At 37.3% G+C, this 10,531-nt stretch overlaps 1 non-coding gene across 1 annotated transcript; it reads left to right on the forward strand.

Moving 5' to 3' along the window:
- The first annotated feature begins 8,204 nt into the window (after positions 1-8,204).
- On the forward strand, positions 8,205-8,312 carry LOC148567469 (small nucleolar RNA R71). Its single transcript, XR_015882670.1, has one exon. It is a non-coding gene; the product is annotated as a small nucleolar RNA R71 (small nucleolar RNA).
- The last annotated feature ends 2,219 nt before the right edge of the window (positions 8,313-10,531 follow it).

Raw genomic sequence — 10,531 nt, forward strand, 5'->3', positions numbered from 1 at the left:
TTTATATTTGTTCTTAAAAGATTTGTTTACTTTTAACCAAGTAGGTAGAAACATTTTGCATGTAGCTGCATTCATATAGATAGGTTGCATTTCATACTTTCTTACTTTCCCCATTCATTCTTTATAGCTTCTCTTGAGCTTAGCATGAGGACATGCTAATGTTTAAGTGTGGGGAGGTTGATAAACCACTATTTCATGGTTTATCTTGTGCTTAATTTGAGTGGTTTTTATCAAGTCCTTGCCCACTTATTCATATAAATTGCATGGTTTTACATTTTCCTTCCTAATCCTGTGATATAATTAAAAACATGTTTCCTAGGCCTTTAAACTGTCAATTTTAATTATCCTTTATTACCATTCGATGCCTTGATATCTGTGTTAAGTGGTTTCAGAGTTTACAGGGCAGGAATGGCTTAGAGGATGGAAAGGAATCATGCAAAAGTGGAAGGAATACAAGAAACTCAAGGAACTGCTAAAGCTGTCCAGCCTGACCTCTTGGTACTAAATCGACCATAACTTGAGCTACAGAGGTCCAAATGACGGGGCTTCCTGACAATAAAAAAATTGCCATGGCTGCCCTGAAGCCAGGTGACACGAATGCGTGTATCATGCGGATGCGTGACCTGGCAAAAATGCAATCTACGCAAACGCGTGGACGACGCTTCCGCGTGACTTTGTAGCGACCTGTACGTACCAGAAATTGCTGGGGGCAATTTTTGGGCTATTTTTGACCCAGTTTTCGGCTTAGAAAACACAGATTAGAGGCTATAAAGTGGGGGAATCCATTCATTCATGAGGATCAACTCATAATTCATAATTTTAGGTTTTAGATGTAGTTTTTAGAGAGAGAGGCTCTCTCCTCTCTCTTAGGATTAGGATTTAAGATTTCTATTAGTTTTAGGCTATTTCTTCTTCAATCACAGGTTCAATGTTCCTTTAATTTATTTTATACTTTTATTTATTCTATTACTTTAATTGTTATTTATCTTTTCAATTTGGCTTATGAACTTCATGTTGGATTTTAATTTCTATTTAATGCAATTTGAGGAATTCCAGATTTAAGGTTTCTTTCTTTTATTTATGTTACTGCTGCTTCCCATCTGAAGGCATTTTTATTCAAGTAGATTTTCTCCCTTTTTGCTTTGGTTAAGTAATTGGAGACACTTGAGTTATCAAACTCCTTGTGATTGATGATTGTTATCTTTGCTAGTTGGTTTGTATTCCAATAACTCTAGTCTTTCCATAGGAATTGACTAGGACCAGAGGAATCAAATTTATTCATCCACTTGACTTACCTTCATAGTTAGAGGTTAACATGGTGGGAGAAAAATCCAATTCTCATCACAATTGATAAGGATAACAAGGATAGAAATTTCAATTCTTATACCTTGCCAAGAGATTTTTACAATTATTAATTTATTTCTCTCGCTATTTAAATTACCTGTTCCTTATTTCAAAAACCCAAAAATACTCTTTTACTCATAACCAATAATAAATCATACCTCCCTGCAATTCCTTGAGAAGATGACCCGAGGTTTAAATACTTCGGTTATAAATTTTATTGGGTTTTGTTACTTGTGACAACCAAACTTTTGTACGAAAGGATTCTCTATTGGTTTAGAAGCTATACTACCAACGCGAATATATTTTTATTAAAATTCTTTACTAGTAGAAATCCGATCGTCAATGACACGTACGCGTGAAAAGGAAAACGCCAAACGACGCGTACGCGTGACCCATGCGTATGCGTCGCAGCTCGCACGTGACCTCATTAAAGTGAAAATACTGAGGGCAATTTCTGAGCTTCCCATTCCTAGATCCAACTAAATTCTGAGGCTATTACATGTAGAATTCAAGAGGGGTCAATGGGGGTGATCACATACACTTTAGTTTTAGAGAGAGATGTAGAATTCTAGAGAGAGAGGCTCTCTTCTCTTTCTAGATTTAGGGTTTTTAGTTTTCTTCCTTTTAGATCTAGATTTGAATTCTCTCCTTGCTTTAGTTTACCTTTACTTTTATTTGTTCTAGTACTTACCTCTCTTGTTAATTCCTTTATTTTGTCATTTTTAGTTTATGATTTCTATGTCTTTTTATATTTGCTTTAGTTTCCTATTGTTAATTTCTTGCTTTTGATATTTATAGCTTCTATTATTTCTTGCAATATACCATGCTTTATGTTTATGCCCATTAAGTGTTTGAAGAAATGTTTCTTTTAGTCATGAGTTAGATTCTTCTCCTCTTGGCTTGAGTTGAGTAATTGGAGACTCTTGAGTTATCAAACTCTTTTGTTGATTGATATTTGGAAGTTGCTAGTTGATTTGAATGCCATTAAAGCTAGTCTTTCCTTAGCATTTGACTAGGACTTGTGGACTCAAGTTGATTGTATCCATTTGACTTTCCTTCGTAGTTAGAGGTTAACTAAGTGGGAGCAATGAACAATTCTTGTCACAATTGATGATGATAGCGAGGATAGGACTTCAATTTCTCATTCCTTGCCAAGAGCTTTCTTAGTTATTAGCTTATTTCTTTTGCCGTTTACATTTCTTATTCCTTATTACAAAAACTCACAAACATTCCTTCATAGCCAATAATAAAGCACTTCATTGTAATTCCTAGGGAGAATGACCCAAGATTAATACTCTCGGTTACTTTATTGGGGTTGAACTAGTGACAACCAAATAAAATTTAATATGAGGATTCATTGTTGGTTTAGATCTATACTTGCAACGTAACATTTATTTTTGTGAAAATTCTTTACCGACATAAAAATCATCTATCAGTTATGGGCTACCAAGAGTGGGTAGGGTTGGAGTAGCTAATGACCTGGCCCGGTTGAATGAAGAACTGCGGGTTGCACAGCCCTTGACTTGGTTGGTGAAAGAAACAGCGAACACAACTTGTTTTATTAATGGGTCGCGATGGATGGGAGGAGCGAGGATGAGGCAACTTCGCGAGAGACTGGGATCGTGCAAGGTCGCTGCTATGCATCGCAAGGAGCCGGGGGAGGCGCAGCAAACGGCGGGCAGAAAAATGGCGATGACATAAGGGATCTGTACCCTACGAATGAAAGTGTCGAGCGCGGTAATGGTGATGATGAACAGGTCCCTAGGATGGCGCAAGTTTCATCGCTGTGCAGCGGGAGGAGCTGACGGAGGCGCGACAAACGACAGCCAAGAAGCCAATGATGATGTTAGGGATCTAAACCATGTAGATGTGAGCTTTGGACGTGACAATGATGAGGATCAACAAGCCCCTGGGAAGACTACATCACAGCAGTAGAACCATGATATTGAATGCTTGAGAGAGAATATGATGAGGAATGAGAGACACAGGAGAGGTCTGACTGAAGAGTACTTTGAGGGACCGAAACCCAAAGGCGCGGCAGGTAGGGGAGTGGCGACAGGGTTGGAAGAAGATTATGGTGTTGGGTGAGGAACAAGAAATGAAAATCAAGCAGTTGATGAGACTGACACAGAGTTGGATAGGAACAAAGATTCGGCGTTATTCCGAGGCAACCAAGCCCAGAGTCGGGAAGAAAAAATGGCGAAGAAAAGGGAGGCATGGAAATTGACGGTTGAATCAGGTGCAATTCCATGCCATGATAAAGAAGACATTATGGCGATTTTCTAAGAGTAAAATGAAGACTTGGCTAGAAAATGGAGATATATAGTCGAAGCAATAGGAGAAACTCAGAAGAAGTCGGCCAAAAATTCGTAAGCAGGTATGTAATAAATTTTATAAATGATTTTAAGCACTTGGAATGTTAGGGGTTTAGGAGGAGTTGCAAAATTGAATTTGATAAAAGCTTCAAAAATAAGTTCAGAGTAGAAATGTTGGGTTTGATAGAAACAAAAAAAGAGATGGTGAATAAGTTTGATGTAGCAAGTATTTGGGGGTAATGATAGAGCTTGTTGGGAGTATGTTAATTCAATTGGAGCATCGGGAGGCTTACTGTTAATTTGGGATGAATCTATTTTTGAACTGATAAATTGCAATTTGTTCACGGAATTGTGATCACACTTTTCACAACTCCGCACAACTAACCAGCAAGTGCACTGGGTCATCCAAGTAATACCTTACGTGAGTAAGGGTCGATCCCACGGAGATTGTCAGCTTGAAGTAAGCTATGGTCATCTTGTAAATCTTAGTTAGGCGGATTTGATTGGTTATGAGTTTTGATAATTAAAAGATAAATAAAACATAAAATAAAATAAAGATACTTATGTAATTCATTGGTAGGAATTTCAAATAAGGTGTTTCGAGATGCTTTGTTGCTTCTGAACATCTGCTTTCCTATTGCCTTCTTCCAATCATGCGTGCTCCCTTCCATGGCAAGCTGTATGATCCTCTAGGATGACAAATACCAGGTACAATTTCTGCACGGCTAATCAACTGTCGGATTTCTTGTCTCGGATGAAAAATACCAGGTACAGCTACCGCACGGCTAATCATCTGTCGGTTCTTACTAGCGTCGGAATAGGATCTCTCTATCCTTTTTCACACTGTCACTGTGCCCAACATTCGCAAGTTTTGAAGCTCGTCACAGTAATCCCTTCCCAGATCCTACTCGGAATACCACAAATAAGGTTTAGACTTTCCGGATCTCAAGAATGCTACCAATTGGTTCTAGCCTATACCACGAAGGTTCCAACCTCATGGAATCTGTCCGTGGATTAGAAACCCAAGAGAATATAGTCCGGCTGTCATCCAATGACTACGTTGAACATCATGTAGACCGCTTGTGGTTGCCAGGCACGCGGATCTTGGCTAAGCGAGTAACGAAGATAGTGGGTGATTGTCACGGGTCACCCCTTTATTCTGACTTAACTGAATTAAGTTTGAGAGTATAACTTGGAGAAGAAGTAAGCATGAATTGAAAGAGAAACAATAGTACTTGCATTAATTTATGAAGAACAGCAGAGCTCCGCACCTTAATCTATGAGGTGTAGAAACAACACCATAGAAAATACATAAGAGAAAAAGGTCTAGGCATGGCCGAATGGCCAGCCTCCCAAATGTTAAAAATGGCATAAGCTCTAAAAGTATGCGAATACAATAGGAAAAGTGCCATTTATACTAAACTAGTTACTAGGGATTACAGAAAATAAGTAACTAAGTGCAGATAGTGCAGAAATCCACTTTCGGGGCCCACTTAGTATATGCTTGGGCTGAGCATTAAGCTTTACACGTGCATAGGCATTTTCTAGAGTAAAACGCCAGCTTGGTTGCTAGTTTGGGCGTTTTAACTCCAGTTTTGGTGCCAGTTCTGGCATTTTACGCCATAAATGGGTCTCTGGTGGGCGTTTGAACGCTAGTTTGGGCCATCAAATCTCGAGCAAAGTATGGACTATCATACATTGCTGGAAAGCCCAAGATGTTTACTTTCTAACGCAATTGAGATCACGCCAATTGGGCTTTTGTAGCTCCAGAAAATCCACTTCGAGTGTAGGAGGGTCAGAATCCAACAGAATCTGCAGTCCCTTCTCAGCCTCTGAATCAGACTTTTGCTCAGGCCCCTCAATTTCAGCCAGAAAATACCTGAAATTACAGAAAAATACACAAACTCATAGTAAAGTCCAGAATTGTGATTTTTGCATAAAAATTAATAAAAATATAATAAAAAGTAACTAAAACATACTAAAAACTATGTAAAAATAATTAATCTATTTTCCAGATAGAATTTGAAATTTATGTACTTCTTTTTCTTTTTTAGAAGACATTTTTCATTTAAGAAAGGTGAAGGATTCATAAGACATTCATAACTTTAAGACATAGACACTAAACACTAATGATCATCTAATGAAGACAAAAACATAGACAAAACATAAAGAACAGAAACCGAAAAATAGAAAAATAAAAACAAGGAAATTAAAGAACGGGTCCACCTTAGTGACGGCGGCTAGTTCTTCCTCTTGAAGATCCTACGGAGTGCTTGAGCTCCTCAATATCTCTTCCTTGCCTTTGTTGCTCCTCTCTTATGGCCTTTTGGTCCTCTCTGATTTCATGGAGGATAATGGAGTGCTCTTGGTGCTCCATCCTTAGTTGCTCCACGTTAGAACTCAAATCTCCTAAAGAGGTGTTGAGTTGCTCCCAATAGCCTTGTGGAGGAAAGTGTATCCCTTGGGGCATCTCAGGGATTTCTTGATGAGGAATTTTCTCATGCTCTTGTTGAGGTCCATGAGTGGGCTCTCTTGTTTGCTCCATCCTCTTTTTAGTGATGGGTTTGTCCTCTTCAATGAGGATGTCTTCCTCTATGACAATTCCTACTGAATTGCATAGGTTACAGATGAGATGAGGGAAAGCTAACCTTGCCAAAGTGGAGGGCTTGTAAGCCATCTTGTATAGTTCTAGAGGTATGATCTCATGAACTTCTACTTCCTCTCCCTTCATGATACTATGGATCATGATAGCCCGGTCCACTGTAACTTCATACCAGTTGCTAGTAGGAATGATAGAGCGTTGGATGAACTCTAACCATCCCCTAGCTATGGGTTTGAGGTCAGGCCTTCTTAATTGAACCGGGTTGCCTTTGGAGTCTCTCTTCCATTGAGCTCCTTCCACACAAATGTCCATGAGGACTTGGTCCAACCTTTGATCAAAGTTGACCCTTCTAGTTAAAGGGTGAGGATCTCCTTACATCATTGGCAAGTTAAATGCCAACCTCACAGTTTTCGGACTGAAATCCAAGTGTTTCCCCCGAACCATTGTGAGCCAATTCTTTGGGTTTGGGTTCACACTTTGATCATGGTTCTTAGTGATCCATGCATTAGCATAGAACTCTTGAACCATTAAGATTCTGACTTGTTGGATGATGTTGGTGGGAGTTTGCCAACATCTTCTTCGAATCTCACATCGGATCTCCGGATATTCACTCTTTTTGAGCATGAAGGGGACCTCGAGGATCACCTTTTTCTTGGCCACAACTTCATAGAAGTGGTCTTGATGGACTTTTGAGATGAATCTCTCCATCTCCCATGACTCGGAGGTGGAAGCAATTGCCTTCCCTTTCCTCTTTCTAGGGGTTTCTTCGGCCTTAGGTGCCATTAATGGTTATGAAAAAACAAAAAGCAGAGCTTTTTCCCACACCAAACTTAAAATGTTTGCTCGTCCTCGAGCAAAAAAAGAAAGAAAGGAGGAGAAGAAGAAGAAATGGAGGAGATAGAGGGGTGTTTTGGATTTGGCCAAGGGAGGTGTAAGTGTTTATGAAGTGTGAAATGGAAGGTGGTAAGGAGGGGGTATTTATAGGGTAAGAGAGAGAGAGGGAATTCATGTAAGTGGGGGTTGGGTTTGGAAGAGAAATGTTTTGAATTTGAATGGTAAGGTAGGTGGGGTTTTATGATGGGTTTTTGGGGAGTAGTGGATGGATGTGAGTGGTGAAGGGATTATAGGGAAGTGGGCAGGATTTCATAGGTGAATGGTGTTTGGGGAATAGGTATTGATGTGATTGGTCAAGGGTATTTGGGGAAGAGTGTTATGGAAAGGTGTGAAGAGGATAGAGAGTGAGTTGGGGTAGGTGGGGATCCTGTGGGATCCATAGATCCTGAGGTGTCAAGGAATTCTTCTCCATGCACCTTTCTGGCATTTAAACGCCCTCTGTGTTCCATTTTTTGGCGTTTAACGCCATCTCTGCGACCTTTCCTGGCGTTAAACGCCAGGCTGATGCCCCTTTCTGGTGTTTAACGCCAACCAGACACCCTTTTCTGGCGTTAAACGCCAGTCTGTCTGCCAATTCTGGCGTTTAACGCCCAAAATGCTGCCAGACTGGGCGTTAAATGCCCATTCTTCCCATTAAGATAGGTGTTTCCATATGATTCTCCCATGTAATTCACCTTTTCCATTGCAGGATTCTCAGGGTCATAAGCTTCTCCTTCAGAGGAGGCTTCTTTAGTACTGCCAGATGCAGCTTACATTCCAGTCAGATTCTGAGAAATCATATTGACTTGCTAAGTCAATATTTTATTCTGAGCCAATATGGCATTCAGAGTGTCAATCTCAAGAACTCCTTTCTTCTAACTCATCCCATTATTCGCAGGATTTCTTTCAGAAGTATACATAAACTGGTTATTTACAAACATCTCAATGAGTTCCTGGGCTTCTGCAGGCATTTTCTTCAGATGAAGAGATCTACCAGCAGAGTGGTCCAATGACATCTTGGACAATTCAGACAGACCATTATAGAATATACATAAGATGCTCCATTCTGAAAGCATGTCAGAAGGACACCTTCTGATCAATTGCTTGTATCTTTCCCAAGCTTTATAGAAGGATTCACCTTCCTTCTGTCTGAAGGTTTGGACTTCCACTCTAAGCTTGCTCATCTTTTGAGGTGGAAAGAATTTGGCCAAGAAAGCATTGACCAACTTTTCCCAAGAGTTCAGGCATTCTTTAGGTTGTGAGACTAACCATATCCTAGCTCTGTCTCTTACAGTAAAGGGGAAAAGCATAAGTCTGTAGACCTCGGGATCAACCCCATTGGTCTTAATAGTGTCACAGATTTGCAAGAATTCAGCTAAAAACTAATGAGGAACTTCCAATAGAAGTCCATGAAACTTGCAATTCTGCTGCAATAGAGAAACTAATTGAGGTTTAAGCTCAAAGTTGTTTGCTCCAATTGCAGGAATTGAGATGCTTCTTCCATAGAAGTTGGAAGTTGGTGCAGTAAAGTCACCAAGCATCTTCCTTGCATCTTCACCATTGTTATTGGGTTCGGCTGCCATGTCTACTTCTTTTTCGAAAATTTCTGTAAGGTCCTCTCCAGAGTGTTGTGCTTTAGCTTTTCTTAGCTTCCTCTTCAGAGTCCTTTCAGGTTTAGGATTAGCTTCAACAAGGATGTCTTTATCCCTATTTCTACTCATATGAAAAAGAAGAGAATAGAAAAGAATAAGAATCCTCTATGTCACAGTGTAGAGATTCTTTTATGTGAGTATAAGAATAGAAGAATAGAAGAATGAGGTAGAGAGAGAATAAGAGGAATTCGAACACAGAGAGGGGGAGAGAGTTTGAATTATGAGTAGAAGAGCAGTGTTAGTAAATAATTAAATAAATAGAAAGAGATGAGAAAGAGAGTATTCGAATTTTAAAAAGAGGGAGAAGAAAAATATTTTTATTTTATTTAATTAATTAAGTTAGAATTCAAAATTTAAGAAAAGAAATAAAATAAAAATAGAATTTAAAATAATTAGTTAATTAAAAAGAATTTTGAAAAAGTGGTTAGTGGTTTTCGAAAATTATAGAGAGAGAGAGAGAGAGAGAAAAGTAGTTAGGTGGTTTTGAAAAAGATAAGAAAATAAATTTTGAAAAGATAAGAAGATAGAAAAAGATTTTGATATTAAATTTTGAAAAAGATATGATTGAAATTTATTTTGAAAAAGATTTGAAAAAGAAATTTAAAAAGATTTGATTTTGAGAATTAAAGTTAATGACTTGACTAACAAGAAACTAAAAGATATGATTCTAGAATTTAAAGATTGAACATTTCTTAACAGGAAAGTAGCAAACTTGAAATTTTTTAATCAAAACATTAATTGTTAGTAATAATTTCAAAAATTATGAAATAAAATTAAGAGAAAGATTTCGAAAATTAATAAAAAAAATTTTCGAAAAACATGAAAGAAAAATGAAAAAGATTTTATTTTTGAAAAAGATTTGAAAAGATAGACTTTTTACATTGAAATTTTGCCTTGACTAACAAGAAACAACTAAATTTTAAAAATTTTTTACTAAGTCAACCCAAAATTTTAAAATTTATGAGTAAAATAAGGAAAAGAAATTATTTTTGATTTTTTTGAATTAATGAAGAAAGAGAAAAAGAACAAAATGACACAAGACAAAAGAATTTAAGATTAAAACAAATAATGCATGCAAGAACACTTTGAATGTCACGATGAACACCAAGAACACTATGAAGATCATGATGAACATCAATAACATATTTTAGAAAATTTTTAAGAAAAGAAACACATGCAAGACACTAAACTTAGAAATTTTTAATGTTTAGACACTATGAATTCGAAAATGCATATGAAAAACAACAAAAGACACAAAACAATAAAATGTAAAGATCAAACAAAGAAAATCATCAAGAACAACTTGAAGATCATGAAGAACACAATGCATATATTTTCAAAAATTTAAGAAAAATTAAAACATGCAATTGACACCAAACTTAAAATTTGACACTAGACTCAAACAAGAAACACAAAATTTTTTTGGTTTTTATGATTTTATTAGATTTTTTTTGTATTTATTTTTTTCAAAATTATTTTGGAAAAAGAAAATAAAGAAATTCAAAATTTTAATAAGAATTCCAAGATTCATACAATGTTAGTCTAAAGCTTCGGTAAAAAAGAATTAGACATGGCCAAATGGCCAGCCAAGCTTTAGCATAACAATTACAGACATGTCCTTTCTATAATGGAAAATGGAAACCTCAGTCCAAAAGATTAGACATGGCTTAACAGCCAGCCAGGCTTCAACATATCACAAGAAGCTCTAGAATTCATTCTTAAAAATTCTGAAGAACAATTTTTTT

Source organism: Arachis ipaensis, chromosome B4 (assembly GCF_059453495.1).
Source record: "Arachis ipaensis isolate K30076 ecotype BB chromosome B4, ASM5945349v1, whole genome shotgun sequence".
NCBI classification, from domain to species: domain Eukaryota; kingdom Viridiplantae; phylum Streptophyta; class Magnoliopsida; order Fabales; family Fabaceae; genus Arachis; species Arachis ipaensis.